Genomic DNA, 20,339 nt, shown 5'->3' with positions numbered 1-20,339 from the left:
TAAGAGACTGGAAACCCAAACACACAAAGCCACACAGTCACTGCCCTTGATAGTTTTATTAAAGCAGCAGGTAGGCAAATGGGCTCAGCAGACCCCTGGGGCACAACTGCCCACAACAAGCTCACAAACCTCCTTCTGACTTTCTCTTCCACTCTAGGGAGTGAGGCCCTGAGAAGAAAGGGGGCCAAACCCCAGGAAAGAATTTAACAGCAGCAGCAGCAGCAATCTCTCTCCCCCCCCCTCTCTCCCCCCCTCCCCCCCATTATCTCCCCTCTGCCTCCACCATCCCTCTAACAGAAATCCACAGGACTGACAGTGAGAGAGCAGGGCTTGGGGGCTAGGACCCAGGGAACAATGAGCTGGCCCAGGCTATGCAGGAACCCAAAGCTGCTGGGACTGAGCAGGACCTCGTGGTGGGAAGGGGAGGGGGGTAAGCAGAACAGCAGACAGCCTTGAGGAGAGGCTACAGAGACTACTCATTCAGATGAATTGGGTGCTTCCCCACACAGACCACACTCACATCCCTCCAGAGGGTGATGCCTTTGTAGTAACAGTGCGGGGGCACAGCATCTGGATAGAGATTACACTGGGTGACTTTGAAGATAATGAGGTGGCAGTTGTAAAAGTCAGACATCTTCACACACCTCACAGCTGGACCCTCGCAGAGGCCACCTGTGTTGGGAGACACACTGTGGACAAAGGTCTTGGTCTTCTTACAGCTCTTATCAGTGGCCAGCCCTCGAACCTTCATCATCACATCACAGTAGTATTTGTGCTTGGCAGAGATCTTTGTTTTGGGCCTGTCAAGTTGGTGATGGAGGAGGTCTTGGGGCTCAGAGAAGCCAAGCTGGTCCATTAGGAGGAATAAGAGGAGGACCCATGTCAGAAGCATGTTTTCTGTTAGAAAAAGGAGAAATCTGTCTCTTAGCCAAGAACACCAAACCTTCATGTGCTCAAAGCCCCCATCCCTCACCCAGAGGATTACAAATACTCTACTTGTCTCCAAAAACACTGCTTCCTTGCACTCGTCCCAGAAAATCATTGTAGTCCAACATTCATCTTCCTTCTTTCCATGTCCTCCTGCCTTCATTTCCTCTCATCCCACTGCTGGGGCCCAGCACATTCTTAATCATCTTTTTTAAGACTACATTCACTAAAGATATTGGGGTAAGGGATCTGTCACTTAAATATGTGGGTACCTTACACTCCCTTGCATCTTATATACGAGAGCAAAACTGAACCCTAAGTGATCTTTGATCCTCACTCAAATAGTAACACTAACTTATAGAGTACTTTACAATGATGCTTCTAAATTTTTAATGTGCAGTTAAATATCTGGGGATCCTATCAGAATGCAGGTTCTGATTCAGTAGATTTGGAATGGGACCTGAGATTGTCATCTCTAACCAGCTGCCAGATGATTTTGATGCTGTTGGTCCATGGGCAAACTTTCAATAACAAAGCTTTAGAGTTTACAAAAACCTCTCACATATCTAAGGTCATCACCCTCTCTGTGAGGTCAGGCAGGTATTAAGCTAACCCACTTTTAGTAACTGACTTTTAGAAAGGTTCAGTGAATCGCCCAAAGTCATAAAACATCATGAAGCTGAACACAAATCTTAGAACCTGTGGTGTCAAGGAAAATTCTCTGCTCTACTCCAATTTAGATTAATCCACTGGCCCACTATATTACCTACCAATATAAAGCTCTTCCACTGGAAACTGCTTCATATCTGCATAAGAAAATTTTCACCAACCCCCACTTTCTCTCAGTGCTCATTCTGCCTTACTTGTAAGAATCTCACTTGGCCCCTTAGACACTTCTATTTTCCCACCATTCTCTCTGGGGCAAAAAAAAAAAAAAGGTCACCATGGCTACCTGTACCCCTCCAGTGTAACACCTCACATACCCAGTCTCAATCCTGTATGTGCTCCTTTACTTGGCCCCAGGCTGATGCTCCTGGAGAGTTAGGTCCTGGAGATTCATGTGGCTGGAAAGTTTTCTGAGCCTCTTTCCTCTCAGGCTGTGTTATTATAGCAGCCAGCTGTAGGGGTTGGAGGCTGGGGGTTGGGGGTGAGTAACTTGGGTAGTGACCCATCACTTTCTGACGCTGAGAGATGCTGAGGCTTTCTGGCCTGATACCCAAAGCAGACCTCATTCTACGCTCCATTTAATGAATCCAAACATCGAGAGCAGGGTTTCCCTGGGGATAGAAGACCTCACTCAGCCTGAAGTGTGAAGAGAAGCAAAGGAAATGAGCCGTGGACCCCTGGGCCTTTGTCTCCACTCTCCGAGAAGGGATCCCTGTTCCCTCTACAGGGAAGTTAGGCAGCTCCCAAGGACAAGATACAACTACAACAGCAGAAATCCCTCAACCAGTCTGGACCCAGCACAAGCAACAAGTCAGCCTCCACCATGTCTGCTCTCTCCCAGCCCCTAAACCCCCTAAGTAGCCTTGAGGCTCTCAGACTGGAGGAGCTAGCAATCAAAGGATCTGGGATAGTAATATTTATAGTTTTCCAGAAAGAAAAGCACAGCAAGAAAAAAGTAAGGAGGGGCTGAAGGGCCCTTGAAGAAAAAGGGCAAAGCCTGAGATCTGTGGGAGAAAACAGGAAGCTGGTGATGATGGTAACAGCTCTCTTTAATACCCTCCTGGCTACTATGACTTAAGGTCCAAACACCGCAAGATCTCTCTTCCCTCCACCCGTAGCCAGGGCTTTGTTCTCCAAATGTTTGCCCTGGAACCACACTAAAACAGCTCTCCAAATGCCTTGGCAGCCTTATCTGTGCCTGACCTCTGCAGCCTTTGTCACACTTCCTGCAGTAGGTCACTGTATTTGTTTCTCTGCTTGTTTATTCCTTCAGCCTAGCCTTCTGGGCCTCCTTCTCTGCTCCAGGACTTCTCATGTGATTCAGGCCCTCACCTGATCTGCCACAGGCCAATGGGCAGGAACCATTATTCCCAGACCACGGTATAGAACACTGAAGCTATTTACCTAGCAATGAAAGACTGTGTGGACCATAGAGGAGAATCAAGATCTGAAATATACAGAATTGTATCATACAATTAGTTTGCCTTTTCTAAGTACCTCATATAAGTGCAATCATACAATATTTGTCCTAAGTACTTTTTATTTATAATAATGTCTTGCAGGTTCATCCACGTTGTAGCATATATCAGAATTTCTTTCCTTTTTAGGGTTGAATAATATTCCATTGTATGGCTATACCACATATTGTTTATCCATTTATCATTTGATGATCAATTGGGTTGCTTCTACTTGTTGGCTATTATGAATAATGCTGCCATGAACATTCATTCATGTATAAGTTTTGGTGAAAATATGACTATTAACCTGCGACTTGAAAGATGAGAAAGTATTAGGCAAGACTAGCATGGTTAATGAAAGTAAGGATCTGGGATATAAGAAAAGATGAGGGGGGTATGGCTCAGTGGTAGAGTGCATGCTTAGTATGCATGAGGTCCTGGGTTCAATCCCTAGTACCTCCATTAAAATAAAAATAAATTTAGAAACCTAATTCCTACACACACCCCTAAAAAAAGAAAAAAAGATAGGACAAGTAGCATGGGGCTAGATCATTTAGATCTTTATAAGGACTATGGATTTCATTCTAAGTATAATGCCAAAGCCATTGACTAAATCAAAGCTCCACATTGACTTGATCCAACTTGTGTTTTAATATTGTCACTCTTGCTGCTATGTAGTGAATGGGTTGCAGAGGACAAAACATAGTGAGGAGACTAGTTAGACTAGACTGTTGGAACAGTTCAGGTAAGGGGCGATAATAGCCTGGATTAAAGTTATGGTGGTGAAGGTGGGGAGGGCATAGCTCAGTGGCAGAGCATGTGCTTAGCATGCATGAGGCCCTAGGTTCAATCCCCAGTACCTCCATTAAAAATGAATAAACATAATCACCTCCTCCCCCTTAAAAAAAAAGTTTTGGCAGGTGAATATTGAAATTTGTCAGGATGTATTTGTCTCCTCTGCCAGGCTTAAGTTTTGAAGAAAACCAAACAACAAAGAATTGAATAATTTCATTGACTTTACAACATTGGGATAAGTTTCACTAAATATTGACTTCTTCTTCCAGCATTTTCAGCTTTGGAGTTGTGCTTACAACCTGCAGTTTTGTAGGGCTGCCACATTCTTTTCTGTTTATAAGTTCAGAATACAGAGTTAAAGTTTCCTGCAAGCTCCTTGTGATCAGTTAGCTCCCAAATGATCTCCATCAGGAAGGGCATTTTTATTTAACTCATTGTGAGTTAATACATCTTACATTTCCCTTTCAAAATTATTATTTTCTAATAGGAATACATCCAATGGTCATAGTAGAAATTAATCTCTTTTAGATCAAAGGCACCATATTATTTCTTTTTGAAAAAATAGAATTTATTAAGCACACATTATATCTTTTGTAATTGTCCTACAGTTCTTGGGTAGTCTATTCTGCTGTTTGTTTTTCCAGTTGCTATTCTGTTTGTTTTTCAGTTTGGGAGGTTTTATTGAGATATCCTCAAGCTCAGAGTTGTTTGGTTTTTTTTTTTTCCTCAGTTGCTTCCAGTCTACTAATAAGCCCATCAAATGCATTCTTCATTTCTGTTACCGTGTGTTTTATCTCTTGTGTTTCTTTTTGGTTCATTCTTAGGATTTCCTTTTCTCTGCCTACATTGCCCATCTGTTCTTGCACACTGTATTACTTTATCCATCAGAGCTGTTAGCATGGCAATCATAACTGTTTCAAATTCCTGGTCTGATAATTCCAACATCCCTGCCATATCTGAGTTAGGTTTTGATGCTTGCTTTGTCTCTTCAAACTGCTTTTTTTTTTTTTAACTTTTAGTATATCTTACAATTTTTTCTTGATCGCTGGGCATAAGCTACTTGGTAAAAGGAACTGCTGTAAATATGCCATTAGTAGTATGGTAGAGAGATATGCGAGCAGGGGAAGCCTTCTATAGTCCTGTGATTACATCTTAGTCTTTTAGTGAGCCTGTACCTCTGAATTTTGAACTTCACACATCCTTCTCATGGCGCAGGTGGGACAGGATGACTAGAAGGGACTGGAGTTGAGTATTTCCCTTTTCCCAGGTCAGCTAGGCTCTGATAATACCCCAGCAGGTTAGGCTCTGGTTAAACAGTTGCCCCTGAGAGCAGGACTTGTTAAGAACAGAATGCTCTGGCATCTTTCAAAATGAGTCTATTTTCTCTTTTTCTGCTGGAAGCATGAGGGAATTTCTCCCTAGTAATCACTGTAAGAGCCAGATTGAGCTCCCAGAGGTAAGACTCACAAACCCGGAAGCCCCACTATGACTGAGTAACCTGGAGTTTTTAATCTCTCAGACTTGTCCACATTGAGCCTCCAGGAAATTATCAGTCACAATTCAGGTTTCCCAACCCTAGCGCTGGTTCTGGTTCTGAGGCTGGGGCTTGGTGTGCAGTGTAGGCTCATCAATTGTAACAAATGTACCTCTCTGCTGGGAAAGTGCATTATGGGGGAGGCTATGCATGTACATGTGCAGGAGATATATGGGAACTGTCTGGACCTTCTGCTCAATTTTGCTATGAATCTAAAACTGCTCTAAATGTTACAAACTATTTTAAAAGAAGACTGCAGAAAAGAACCAGAGAAGGCCAAAAGATAGAAATAAAGGTTGGGGAAATAGAACTTCAGAAAAGAAGACAAAAAGGAACAATTAGTCAATGTGTTGAGTATGATTTTTTATTTCATCCCGTGTATACACAAAACCAGGGGGAGATGTGCCAAGTACAATTTGAAAGAATTCATGGAAGAAAGCACTCCCCTATGAAGAAAATGGACTGTTTCTCATGCCTTCTTCCTGTGCTGATTCCCAGAATCCCCCTAAAGGGCCCTTAAATGGAACACGTAGTTACAAGCAGGGGGTGGGACTGTGTTACTAGCTCTCTGAGAGGTGCCCTCTAGCCTAGCTGCTAGGCTCTCTTCCTGAGAGGGCTGTCCCTCTAAACTGTGTTTGGGAGACGCTAGGATCCTGCATGATAGCTGTGGGAGTCCAAGGACAGCAGTATGTGCCTGCCCCAGCCTGGGCTTCTGCTTCTGAGATGGAGAGGAAGAAGGTCAGCACGTCAACTCTTGTTCATTCCTTCCATCAAGAAGTACTGCTGCTGGTCTTCTCCTGAACAGGGGCAAGTGCACACTGTCACTGTGATTATTAACTTTCTTCCAAATACAGCAGAAGGAACACATATTCCTTTGGGTACTCCTTGTGAAATAACAGCTTTGGCAAAATAATGCTCAGACAATTCTGGCTCCCTCCAGAATCTCCTTTCAGATTGTAACCCAGCCAAGTGGGTTTATTGCCCATTGCACCGTTAAGACCAAAACCCACGGCAGTGGTCTTTTGCAGACACAGAAAAGGCTTTATTACAGGGCAGCCAAGCAAGGAGACAGGAGACAATGCTCAAATCTGTCTCCGCTGTTGAGTGGGGTATTTATCTCTCATGGAAGTAAGGAGCAAGAGGAGGAGAGGACTCAGAAATGATTGGTAGAAAATAAGTGTAAGTTTCAACAGTTCTCTGCACAGGTGTGACTGTCCTTCATGCCTCTTCATGGGTCACATGTGCAGTTTCAGGAGGTTCTGTATGTTGCAAGCAGTGGATTTTTGACTTGTGATGTCCAGAGCTCATTATCAGCTCACTCTAGTCTCTCAATGTGCCTGCCAGATGCTCAATCCAAGTGGCCATTAGCAGGTTGCTTCCATTCCTGCTGTTTCCCTGGTACTCTGCAAAATAAGCTGGAGGGGGTGGGTGCGGTCTCTGTTAATCATTTGTTTCCAACTGTGGGCCTTGTAAATTACAGGGTATGTTTCAAGATATGCTGTGAAGAGCTCTGAGTCTCCTAGAAATGTGATGCTGTCAACAAATAGATTCTTCCTGACCCCTATGGTAGGCCAATTAAAATAATCACTCTTAGAAGAGATATTTATAAGAAAGGAAAATGGTTGGATAATCACTGTCAGAGGAGACTCAGAAAGAAAAGAAAATCTGGTTTAAGATCTTTAGGCTTTTGCCTCACAGTGCTGTTGAATTAGGTGGGTGGCTAATTTCACAGGACAAGCCTTAATATCTTGAAAGTTCATTCTAACTAATTTTTTCATTGCTCATTTCATCTAAGAAGATAATGTGAATTGCATCACACAGAACAGTTCCATATTATACCAAATTTGAGGGACTTTTATTATTTTAAGTTATTTTAAGAGCTTCTTATGGGGCTCAGGATTAGGGAATACTTCTTACCAGTGGCTAGAGAGGTTAGGTGCATTATGAAAAGCACCCATGTCCTGGATCCAGCGTACCTAGGAAGTGAAGTTATATTCAGAAGGTCACTTGTGAGCACCAAAGTAGAAAAAAGGGGACCAGTGGCCTGGAGGGCCTTGTGCTCGTCTGCTAGGGCTAAAACAAAACAGCACAGTCAGAGGGGTTTAAACAACAGAAATGTGTTTCTCACAGTCTGGAGTCTGGAAGTCCAAGATCAAAGTGCCACAGGGCTGGCTTCTCCCGAGGAGGCTTGCCTCTTGTGGCTTTCAGATGACCACCTTCTGTCTGTGTCCTACTGGATTAGGGCCCAACCCTTATGACCTCATGTAACCTTAATTACCTCCTTAAAGGTATCCCTGTCTCCCAGTACAGTTATACTGGGGGTTAAGGTTCAACATATCAATTTGGGTGCGACACAACTCAGACCCACGAGGAGCCGGGCGAGTGGCCACAGCGGCTCTCCTCAGAGAGTGATGGTTCAGTTTGAGAGTCTTGATCTCTGACCCCTCCTCCTTAGGCTCCAAGAAGACCACTCCCCTTATGTTTACTTTCTTTCTTTAGGCAACTGACTGTGCAGTCACATAATTTAAGTTTCTGTTGGTTACAAACACATTCCAGCGGCCTCCCCTTGCCATGCCCAGGTTCCTTGATACATTTGCCTCTTCCAAGTCTCTTCAGACTCTTATGTCCAAAGGGTCTATATAGAAGTACATCTAATTGTGTCCATTATGAGATCATCTCACTAGGTGAAATTTAATCTAGCACCTAAAAAAATAACCTAGAATGCAAAAAGACAGTGTAGGGGACTGGTTAAGAGCAGATTCTAAGAACTGACTGCTAGGATTCAAATCCCAGTTCTGCCACTACCTGTGTGACCTTAGCCAAGTTACTTCATCGCTTGGTGCCTCAGTTTACTCATCTGGAAAAGGGGAATCTATTATTACCTTCTTCATAAGTAGGGCCAGGACTAGGGTGAAGCAAAAGAAGTACCTAGGGTGCAAAAGTGCACTTATGTGACCACGAGTCAGTGTCTCTTAAATTTTGCTCCCCAGATGCCTCTCTTGCTTTACCCCTAGTCCCAGCCCTGTTCGTAAGGTTGTTGTAAAAACATCAAATGAACAAAACACCTAGAACAGTGCGTGGCATAGAGGAAGGAATGTGTAAGAGTTAGATAGGCATTAACTGCTGCTATTATTATTATTAGGAGAGTATCGTGGAAAAAGAGCCAGAGTGGGATTTTGAAGAATTCAATTAAATTAAACAAAAGAAAAAAAAACTGTTGACTTTTTGCCTCACTGCATCCCCAAAAGCAAGAGGGATGACCTCTCCTTTCTCCATAATAGCGCAGCTAATTGTTTCCATTGGAACCACCTTCACAAGTTCAGCCATGTTCAGAAACAACCAAGCTCTACAAAATAAAAGGTGGAGGGGCACAACTCAGGGACAGTGGGCTTTTTTCCACTTCTTCTGCCAAAAATGTATATATGACTATGAGTCTGGGACTCAACTGTGTAGCAGCAATCAAATATTCTTTATTAAGCACCCGTATATAGAGTGGGTTTCTTCCGATTAGCAGCCTGCAACTTAAAAGCAGGCCAATTCAAAACTCCAGAGAACCAGAGAATTACTTTAACTTAATACAGGATTTTAAAAAGTGGGGAAGAAATTCAGCCATGTTTCTCACTCTTGCCGAGTCTGCTCAAACTGGGATGGTCTGATCCTGAAATGTGACCTCGATATAAGCAGCCAGTGTGTACGGTAGTGTAAGAAGGATACAGGATTCATAAAGTTGGACTCAGTGATTTTCCTTGAATGGATTATCCAAAGCATCTACCCGCTGAAAGAAACGCTAGTTCTTTGCACAGAAAAATTTTAAATGAATAAATTTTAAAACATCAATTATAAATGTTTTAATGTGTATAGAATAGTTAATTGGTTATAGAAATCTTTTTTTTAATTTACCATTATCTTCTCAATGGATTTATCTTCAAAATATGTGACTTGTTTTTCTCCCTGTCATATGAAAGCATTTATGCTGGGGGGAAAAAAGGTGTTGCGTTTACTATAGCACCTACTGCTGTGAACGGTGCAAAATGAATACAATGTGGTCTCTATGCCTGAGGGACTCCCAGTGCAGCCAAAGAAACAGGTGCAGGCTCCACCCTTGATAAAAGGTAAACCGTGGTAAGTGGTATAATCAAAGTATAAACAATGTGCTGTGCTATTATGGAGAAAGGAGAGGTCACGTGCAAGCAGAAGGTTTAATGAGAACCTACAGCGTGCTCAGCGCTGTGCCCAGAGCTGTGGTGTCATAGAAGGTGCACAAAAGCCTTCACCTCCCTTCTGACGTGGATGACTATTTAGTTGGAGTGACAAAGCTAATACACATTCTCAAGAGCAGCAAACAATGTCCCATGTTAGGTTGTGGGCAGAATACTGAAAGCATTTCAGCCTTCCAGAGAAGAAGGAGGCCCATAGGAGCTGGAGTAGTGAGGGATAGATGGAGGATTCTAGGACATGGCGGGGTACCCTGGTGGGAGGGAATGTGGGGCCAGGAGGATCCTGGCCAAACTGCAACAGAGGGAGGAGGAGGCAGAGAGAGGAAGGCTAGTTGGTAAGAAGGAGGCCTTCAGGAACTAGGGGGAATATTACCGAGTGTAGTAGCCAACTTTAGAGCCATTAAAAGATTTGGGACAGACAAGGGACACGATGCAAGTGATATTTGATGAGCAGTTTGTAGAATGGAACAGAGAATGAAGGTGGTGGTGAAGGGGTGGTCTGGAGGTGGGAAAATGGGGGTAGCAGGGCCAGAGGTGATCCTTCAGAGGGAAGTGCCAAAGATCTGAACTAGGGACGACCTGTGGGAACAGAAGGAAAATGTTTCCACTGCATTTTATGAGACACAGCTATGAGAAGTATTTTAATAAAAGGAAGAAGGAGGGGAAAAAAGGAAGAAGGAAAGAGGAAGTAAAGTCTGACCAGTTAATAGAACCGAGTGCTTTCCACAGGGAAGGTAAAGTTGGGAGGCAGAGCTGCTTTAAGGGAGATAACTAGTGGTGGTTTATACACACTGATACAGTGGGAGGGAACAGCATGTCCCTCCTCTCACCCAGTCCCCCACTCCTTCCCATCAGAGAGAATCAGATTCAAAAGAATTCTGTCAAGCCCGGCATCCATTATGACTGACAACCAGATACTAAAAGTGCCAAATAAAAAATGTCACTTACCATCTGTCTCTGCGAGGATGGAGTCAGTAACCACTGCAGTAGCTGACCTTCAACACACCTTGAAAGGAGTTCAGGATGGAGACCAGGAATGAGGCACTCTGTGCTCTGGGAAAATGAGCAGAACATGTCTTCAGATAGATATTTTCAGGACAAAATTGTATGATCTCAATTTCTGGCGTTTCCCCATACTTAGAAAAGCACTAAAATCATTAACTAAGATACCTGTCCCTCATGGCTAGTAGTAACCCTCTTCCAAGACGTGTGCTTGACTGCATGTACCCCTTCTCCAAAATCGCATGCGTTCTGACCTCCCCACTCAACTCTGGAGCAGCTCCTCAAAGGCTGCTCTGTCAGGCTATAGTCCTCAGTGAGTCCCCAAATAAAACTGAAACTCACAGCTTTCATGTTGTGCATTTTTATTTCAGTTGACAAAAATATGAAGTGTTTCTATGATGCCACCAGACCCTCCCAGAAGAGTAGGGAAGAATCATATATTCCTCAACACAAGGTAAGGACCAGAGCTTTGCTAAAAGGGAGGTAGGGTATCTTTAGTATGGGCTCATACTGTGTTGACTTAATTCATTAATACTGACAATAATAAATGACCTTGAGAGATGTGCTCACTTAATACGTCAACCTGAATAGGAACCAGCAAGCCCATCATTCTCATTAGTAGAGAGACTGGATTTAAAGAACTCCAGAAACTGAAGCCTCCCTCACTCCACTGGCAGGTCAGGATCGGAGGGAGGACTCACAGGATACCCCTTCCTCTGAAGATCCAAGTCTTGAGGTGCCTTCCCTTGTACAGTGAAAGGGAAAATCCAGGCTAGCTAGAACTTCCATTTTCTCTCTCTTACTTTGTAATTCCCTTCTAAAATTGTCCTAGCTTTCCATTTAAGAACATCACAGGTTCCTCTGGTGTGTTCGTCCTGGGAAAGCTGATGGAATTAAGAAACAAGAGAAAGGAGATGGATCTGCCCTTCCCTAGTCCCTCCTAGCTCCTGAAGAGAAAGAGAGACAACCTGTGGGTGGGTGGGATGGGGCAGAGGCCGCAGACTATCTGTAGTGGCAGCAGAAAGAATCACACCCCTGGAGGAACCAGAGAAGATATACCTGGTGGAATAAACCTTCTGGCTTCTCTCTGTAAACTAGCAAATGCTGCCCTCCAGAGGGGAAAAGAAAGGAAGAGAAGAGCACTGACCAGCTCTGGGATTACGCTGGACATTTAGTGACAAGACGTTCAGATAGGAAATATCTACTGTGGCGTCAGGAGGGTTGAGACTAGACCTTATGTACGCATGTTTGCGTTGGATGCAAAAAAAAAAAAAAAGTCTTCAACAGAAAGATGATATTTAAATATTTTTAATGTACATGAGAAGGAGCAAGTACTAAATGCTAAACACTTTCCTAGAAGTGGCTCCTGCACATTACATCTTTGCATCCTCTTCCTTTTGCAGCAGCCTGCATTGCAGACTCACTCATTAATCTCGCATCTTGGAGGTAATTTGGTATTTCTACCACCAGGTGGAGATGTTCCATCGCTCTTCACTTCGCTATCAAAGAGACGAGAGGTTCTTAAGAAATTTGGGGGTGGGGGCAGGGGTCAGGTTCTTTGGTTCCACCAGTTATACAAATAAGCACTTGCCTTCACGCCCAAGAGCGAAAAGAATTTGGAGAGTGAGCATGAAAGGTCAGGCAGTGGCTGCCTCTTCCTCTCTTTTTGTTTTCTTAGTCCTTTGGTTTCCATGGGGATCTGTGTTTGAGCAGCAACTCTGAATCCATTTACTGCCCCTCATGGCTTGGGGCTGAGCCCAGAGACTGGCTGTGAAAAACAGCAGGAGTTGGAATGGTTAGGAAAAAAGAGATTTATTTGGTAAATTTGGCTAGCAAAAGATGACAGGTACGGGAGGAGGGGAGATGGGGTGAGCCATGGAATGGGGTGCACAGAGGAATGCGAAAGGCAGATAATGTTTTAGTGCAAGTAAAATTTGGGGGATGTTAAAATCTTTTCCAAAATTCTCTAATTAGGGGTACTTTGTTTTCTCAACATAGACCATTTCAGTACACTCCGGGCCCTTTATATGACCAGGCCCTCTCCAACCCCTATCCAAAAAGCATCAGTAGAGCTGTCAGAACCCACCTGGGGTCCTGATGTGTCTTCCTGTTCCAAAAGCACTCTAGAGCAAGAGATGAGAGCTCCAAGGAAAGACCATCCACTGTATTCCCTAGGCATAGGACAGTGCCTGGCCCACAGTAAACTCTCAGTAAAGTATTTGTTGAATGGCTGAATTAATAAGTGAGCAGTAAGACTAGGATGGCCTGGACTAATTTTACTCAGTTCTAACTTGAGAGAAGACAAACTAGAGACAAAGAAAAAATATTATCTTTTCTTGTCATCAGAATCATAAGGATGTGAATGTGTTCATTCAGAGATCAATTCATTCAAAGATTGATTAGAAGGTTTTGTTGCTTTTCTGCTTAAATCAGAGGTTTTTCATATTTGCATTACTAATAGCCCCTGTTTCTAAGAGTATTTGCATTTCCGTCAGTTTGGGCTATTATTCAGGACCCATTCACAGATAGCAGTCATCTGCATATGAACGGCACCCTACCTGCAGATAGAATCAAGTTTTCCCTCTTAATCGCTTACCTTCTAGCCCTATCTTTTCACCTCGCTTTCTCTCCCATTATCCTGTTTAATTACCGCTCTCTGTAATTATCTCATTTATTTACTTGCATTTTGATTGCTTGTCACCTCCCACAGGTAACAAGTTCCTTGCTGCTTTCCTCACAGAGCCTTCAATTGTAAATTTTAGAGTCTAAATGTTCAAGTCTTACTTTTTTTTTTTTTGAAAACTTATTCTTCATGATCCTCCTTTAATCTATTCACCCTCCTGCCCTCCAATTGGAAGTGACCTTTCCTTCCTCTGAATGTGTACACATTTGATCTGCATTTCTCATAGCACTCACCATTTGCTACCTACACAGGACAGCATAATAACATTAGCCACCAAATGTAGTGAGCTTGAGGGATTGGCCAGCCCCTGGGCCAAATGCTTTAACTGACTTTTGTTAAATCTCTACCACAATCCTATGAAGTAGGTACTATTAACCTCATTTTTATATGAGGAAACTGAGGCTCAGAGAAGCTAAGTAAAATGGCCAGAATTTTGCAGTGGATAAGTGGTGAAGGCAATTTAAACCTAAAAAGCCAAACCCCAGAATCCATATAGTCTTTGGAGTGCAGATTTTGTTGTAAGATAAATGTGTTGGAGCCTCAGTTCCATAATTCACGGCTGCATGACCCTTAGCAATCTACTAACCTCTCTAAACCTCAATTTCTAACTGGTAAAATGGGAATACCACTATCTACCTCACGAGATCACTGCAAGACAGAGACTCACATGGAAGAGGCCCCAAAAGAGTAGCTATTAGCATTACCTGCTTACCTGTTTGATCTCCCATACCAAGTTAACACTCCTCCAAAAAGGATCTGTTTTTATTCTCTTTGCATTTATGACACCTAGCACAGTGTTTTATATATAGTAACTAACTACGGATATTTGCTTACTAGAGGGAGAGAGGAAGAAAGGGAGGGGTAGATGTGTGGTTGGATGAATTGATGGATCACTTATTGCCAAAAACAATCAGTCCAAGTCAAATCTCCTCTCTTCTTCCCACAGAACTTTGCGCATCCTCTATGAAATTTCCTCACATCATATTACATTTTCTGGTTTAATATTTCCCCCTCAAGGAGAGGCAAGGTCCATGTCTTATTTACTTTTGTAACCCCAGCATCTCAGTTCTCTTGTTTCTCTCTTAATGTGAGTATGCATGTGACTTTATATGGAGAAGTGTGTATTTTTTAAATGCAGGTCCAGTGAGTGAAATATGAAATGCGTTTGATAAATGTTTGCTGAGAATATAACTAGTTGGAAGATCTAGCTGCCTTGGTCCTTATATCCCAAAAGAAGGAAAGGATTTCTCTGGCTTGGGCTTGGGTTTAAATCCCAAGATGATTCTGCCATCTGGAGATGAACCTATAAGCTGCTTTGGTTTTGGACTAGACTGACTTCTAGAGAGGTCACAAGGTCAGCAGGCCTGAGGATTGTTGGTTAATTTTAATATTGTTAATTAATGCAATTCAAATTAAATTTTGATATGCAAATTCAATTACAATTACATGAAGGTCTGCAAAAGAAAGGGAGAAAAAGCAGCTTTAGGAATGTAGTTGGAATGTAGTCATCCGCTCTGGCATTCCATCAGTGAGCGCGGAGTGAGTCTCTCAGTTCTCTTGTCCCTCTTTGATATGAGCACAAGTGTGATTCCATATTGAGAAGTGTATTGTTTTTATTCTACCTACCTCCTAAATGCAGGCCATCTATATCATTTGATGCTCAGCGAAAGAAACGATAATCTGTTCCAATACCAGAGCAAACAGTCTCTGGTGCATTCCTTCTTCGGGGGTTTTCAACTTTGACGCTGAGTGACTTTGCTTTAACTGATGCCTTTAGAAACTCCCATGGATTTATTATTGCAGGACCCTATGTAGAAACTGTCACAATAGACATATTCTGTGGATTGATGTAGCTAGTCATATTTAAAGCACAGAGTTTAAAGCCCGGGTGTTAAAGTCATCTGGTCTAATCTCATCATCACAAATGAGGAGACTGAGGTCTGCATAGACAAAGACATTTTCCCAGTGACTTAACTGGGAAGTAAAAGAGTCTACTAGAACCCAAGTCAATGGTTTCCCCACTAAAAATGAAAATATGTGTCATATGAGCTCTATTTGTGAAGCAGATTTTCAATACAAGCTCTTGAAGGGTAGAGAGGACATGAGGTCACATTCACATGCATTATTCCCAGCTAGTATTCTGTAGGTACCCAGTGGGTATCAAAGAATGGCCAAACTATGCTTTCATATAAATGTGCTTTTTATTTTAAAAATTATATACTTTTAATGCTCTTATTTTAAACCGAACTTAACTTTAAAAGGGATTTCATCTTACTCTAGTGCTTATGACATTTTTGTTTGTTTTCTAAGATTTTAAAGTATGTAATGTGATTTTATTGAGTTTATTTTCTAAAGCTATTTTCAGGTATCTTACTGGGGGTAGGAAGGGAGTGTTCCTTCTTTCATTTCAAGAAACAAAAAAGTTAATACTGAGATTTCAAGTTGACTGAATGAAGATGGACAGCTTAGAAATGGTGTGTGTGGAAGGATGGGGAGGTTTGCAGTATAAAAATGGGGGCAGGTGATGGAAAGAATACTCCCCTTGAATAACAGGCTTATTTCTCCCAATTTTCCCTCTTTACCCTCTCTGTTCCTTCAGACTTTTTGGAAACATGCATCCTGGTAACATTTATCTCTTGACAAAAAGATGGGAACAAATGTCATTGAACCAAATAGGGCAAGGAAAAATCTAAACCTCATAGAGTAGAATTTGGTCATTAAGTTTCTCCTCCAAATCCACTGACCCCCTCTCCTTATCTTAGCATATACATTTTAAAAGATATTTTTATCCTGCTCTCTATGTGTGTGTGTATATATATATATATAGAGAGAGAGAGAGAGAGAGAGAGAGAGAGAGAGAGGAAGATAATATACATATATACACAGATATATAGACATAGATATGTGTCTATCTATCTATCTAAAGGAAGGAAGAGAAAGAAAGGAGAGAGAGCATTCACAACATGTGTAGTAAATTCCTGAACTTCATGTTAGATTCTGTGGGATTAGGATGATCATGGGGTCCAGAAAAGTACATAGCACTTTAAGATGGACAAAGAATAATGAATCAAAAGTGTATAATTATTAAATCACATAAGTAGCATGTTGTCATTCAGTCTCATTAAAATGCTTCATTGAAGAGAAGCACAAAATTCTCCACAATATACACCATACATCTTTAAATTCCATATTTAAGCTAGTTGCTATTCACCTCAAACCCACAAGTCCAATAAAGTCAACATTCACGGCAATCCTTCCAGTTCTTAGCTCCTCTCTCTGTTAACTCATTTGCTATCCTATTCCAGCCTGCTTGGACTAGCAGGTTGCCTTTGAGATCTTCAGCTCATCCTATCTCTCCTCAAGGATTCTGGCTTTGATTTGCCCATCAGCTCTCCTTATTTTGCTCTATCTTTTAGAGTAAACTGTCTTTTAGAGTAAACTCTAATAAACACCATGAGAACCATGGGTCCTGGCTCATTTTGAGGCCATATGAGCAGTTCCAGGATAAATGAGGAGCCACATCAGAAGTCCCTAAGCAGGGAGAGGATATAACTCAAAGACAGAGTGCATGCCTAGCATGCACAAGGTCCTGGATTCAATCCCCAGTACCTCCACTTAAAAATAAACAAACAAACAAACAAACCTAATTATTTTCCCCAACAAAAAGAAAAGAAAAAAGAAGTCCCTAAGAATCCTGGGGTTACCCTAATTATGGATGAGGAATAAAGCAGTGGTATAATTTAGAAATTTAAAAATGTTTAAAAAATAACAAAGAGTTATACCAAAAGATTGAAGTCCAAGTAATTACAAAATAGCTGCATAATAATAAACTGGATATTTGCTTTATTATCTGTTGTGTACTAGGTACTCAGCACATAGTAAATGCTTTAAAAATATTTGTTGAATAAATGAATGTGAATGAATAAACTCTACCAAGGGCAGATTTAAAGGATTTGCACTTAAAATATAATTAGGAATCAATTGGCATCATCAAAATGTTTCTCAATCCTTATATTAGTCACTGAAGTATTCCTTTCCTGGGAATGGTTCCAATGTGGGGAAGGGATTATTATTATTTGACTGAAATCGTTTAAAGTATGAAGTTATCAGAATGGACTTGGCTCCTAAAACACAATGGTCCCCACAAGAAAAGAAAGTTCATAAATTCTAGAGAACATGGAGAAATTAAGATCTAACTTTTAAATTTTTACTTATGCTTGGGTTACCGCTCATTCTTGCCTCTTCCCATTTATTCTCCAGTTTCATGGTGTAGACAAAGGGCAAGTCCCTGAGATAAGATCTGGTTCAGGAGAAGCTTTTGAAAAGTCACTTAACCGCTCTTGGTCATAGTTTCCTTATCTGAAAAGTGAGATTTGGAGATGATCCCTGTGGCCCTTTCTCGGTCCAAAGTCCTTAAAAGTCCACTTGTTCCTCTTCTTAAAGTTTCCTCCTGAAAGCTCTGACCATGTTTCTACTACAGGTTGTCAGTTATTCATATTTTCTGACATACTTCAATCCATTTGTTTGTATTCCTCCAAAGACTTTCCTCTGTGACTTAACTGTTTCTTTCCCATCACTCTGACTTGTTTTCCTTTCTCACAGCTTGGTTTATCTTTTCTTTTTTTTCCCTTTGTCATCATGCTCCACCCCCCTTACCCTCACTATTTGTATTTGTACCTCATTTGTTGATTCATTGATTTTCTTTCATCCTTTGTTGATTTGTTGATTTTCTTTCAAATGACCAATCTCAAGATCCCCAGAACTTTAGCAAATTGTTCCTATTATTTCTCCCCTGAAAACACAAACCCACGTATTCCTCCCCACCCCCACTCTAGGCTCCTCCCCACTGCCTGTTAGGCTCATGGCCCTTCCCCCACAGCTACCCTTCCCTGTTCCACTACCTTGACCTCTTCACAAAATCAGTTTCCCCTTTATTTAACCTGAGTAACACAGAAAAACCAAGGAAAGCAAAAAGAATAACTTCTATCCTTTCTCTTATGAATGTTTCAATTCTTGCCGTCCTTTGCAGAATAAAGTCTGAAAAGAAACACCAGACAAGGCTCAGTCTGAATGACCCTCCTGATCTTCTCTCCCTCCCTCTGCCCCTAAAACACCATGGCAACTGCCACCTGAAAGAGGCCAGGCGGAAATCATCTAATAAGACCAAGGATTGCTTGCCAATGCTTTCTTATTTAATAAAGTTTTGAAAGGGCACTTTGCCCTTACTCTTTATTGCTCTACTCCCTTAATGCTAGCAAGACAAAGAATGTGGGGTAGTACATGTAATTATAAGAGCCATAATTTGTCGTAGATGTTTATTTGTAAGTCTTCAGCTTTTCATTGGAAGTTGAAAGTTCTAAGTCATCCTCCAGGTCTGCAGCCAGAAAGTGAGGCGTATAACAGAGGCAGAAAGCAGTGGGGTGGCAATAAATTGTTACATTGTGGTGGAAAAAAGCACAGGCTGTCCAATTGGGCCTTGCTTGGGCAAATTTGAATCTGCCACTTATCAGCTGTAAGACCTTGAACAAGAAAGCTACCGTGCCTTTCTATGCCTCAATTTCTCCATTTATAAAATGGGGTGTTCTGCTTGTCTAAGATGGGGATTATATAATGCTTCCCTTGCAGTTATTTTAAGGATTAAATGAGACCATGTAATCAAAGGTTGTGGCACGTAGAATGCACCCAAGCTATGATTAGCTGTGATTATGGTTATCAATAAAAAGGTTACATATGTTTCTAGATTCCTAGCTTAGTTCTCTTGCAACTGAAATAAAATTCCTCATGGGAGTCTAACTTTTAGGAAGGTAGAGGAAAACTTTTCACAGTGCCTGCTTTTCTACAAACTAGAAAACGAGGAATGCTAAGAGCAGAGTATTGTCCTGAGAGAAGCCTTGAATGAAATACCAAAAACTTGCCTGGACGCCCACATGACTATCATTGTATTTTTAGGGCAAAAGCCACTATGAGTTTTAACACTTTTCAATGACTTAAAAGTATATGAATTTCCAAGGGGGTTGGGGGTGGGAAGGGACAGACCGGGATTTCAAAATTTCTAGATACTGACAGGCATATGCAGAATAGATAAACAAGATTACACTGTATAGCACAAGGGAATATATACAAGATCTTGTGGTGGCTCACAGCGGGAAAAAAAATGTGACAATGAGTATATGTATGTTCGTGTATAACTGAAAAATTGTGCTCTGCACTGGAATTTGACACAACATTGTAAAATGACTATAACTCAATAAAAAAAAAGTAAAACAAAAAGTATATGAATCTCAGTAACATCAACAAACATTTGGCCAACAGCAATACATATATTTGAGAGGCATGTTATTTATTGGGGCCACAGGCTAGGCTCCCTTCCTGTGTAGAGGGATTCCATTGCAACAACACTGCAGTCCCCTAGGAACCCAGAGCCCCTGGTTTAGACACCAACAGTCAAGCTCAGTTGTCTTATACTTGACTCTGGGAAAGAATCATTTAGGAGCTTGTTTGAAAATCTTGGACCTCACCCCCAGAGATTCAGATTAAGTAGATCAGGGGTGGAGGCTAGAAATGGGAGTTCTTGATAAATTCCCCCATGTGACTTCAGTGAGTCCAGGGGAGTGTACAAGGGTACAGAGCTCTGGGAATTAGCATCCCAGACTGGCCCCTCTTCTTTCTCTTCCAAGGATCTCATTCCAGTCACCTTCTCTTCGTTCCTCTCAGCTCTGGGCTGCTTTAACTGGAGTGTTGTGCTGATATCACAGAACGATGTGTAGAAAAATCTCTGAGAGTCAAACATAACATCTGGCTTTCTTTAAAAAGCAACAACATTCAATGATACTTCAATTTAAAAAAAAAAGCAGCAACATACATTTCCTTCTTAAGGACGTTAATTTTGAAATGAACTGCACCTTCATATCCATTTTCACTAGTTCAGAGGCAACCTGTGCTCACAAATGAAGGATACAGATTATGCTAGAGTGGTCTGGCTTGAAAATTGGCTCCACATTGTAAATAGTACTTTAAACTATTCCTGAAGAGAAAAAAATTTAAGGGCTAATAGCCAA

At 41.7% G+C, this 20,339-nt stretch overlaps 2 non-coding genes across 3 annotated transcripts in view; one reads left to right on the top strand and one right to left on the bottom strand.

Moving 5' to 3' along the window:
• Positions 1-308: 308 nt before the first annotated feature.
• The window catches only part of LOC106730395, a 26,905-nt gene continuing 6,874 nt past the window's right edge, over positions 309-20,339 (bottom strand). The window contains exons 2-4 of one of the 2 annotated variants that reach the window (XR_004320550.1): positions 10,545-10,649; positions 7,297-7,355; positions 309-897 (exon numbers count right to left, since the gene is read on the bottom strand). This is a non-coding gene — a transcript (uncharacterized LOC106730395). Of the gene's footprint in view, positions 898-6,088; positions 6,795-7,296; positions 7,356-10,544; positions 10,650-20,339 lie in introns of those variants that run through there. The other variant, XR_004320551.1, reaches the window with a different exon arrangement.
• TRNAT-AGU lies at positions 3,441-3,512 on the top strand. The gene has a single exon. It is a non-coding gene; the product is annotated as a tRNA-Thr (tRNA).

Source organism: Camelus ferus, chromosome 6 (genome assembly GCF_009834535.1).
Source record: "Camelus ferus isolate YT-003-E chromosome 6, BCGSAC_Cfer_1.0, whole genome shotgun sequence".
NCBI classification, from domain to species: Eukaryota; Metazoa; Chordata; class Mammalia; order Artiodactyla; family Camelidae; genus Camelus; species Camelus ferus.
The sequence above is the reverse complement of the archived record's forward strand: the minus strand, read 5'-3'. Positions and strand labels throughout refer to the sequence as shown.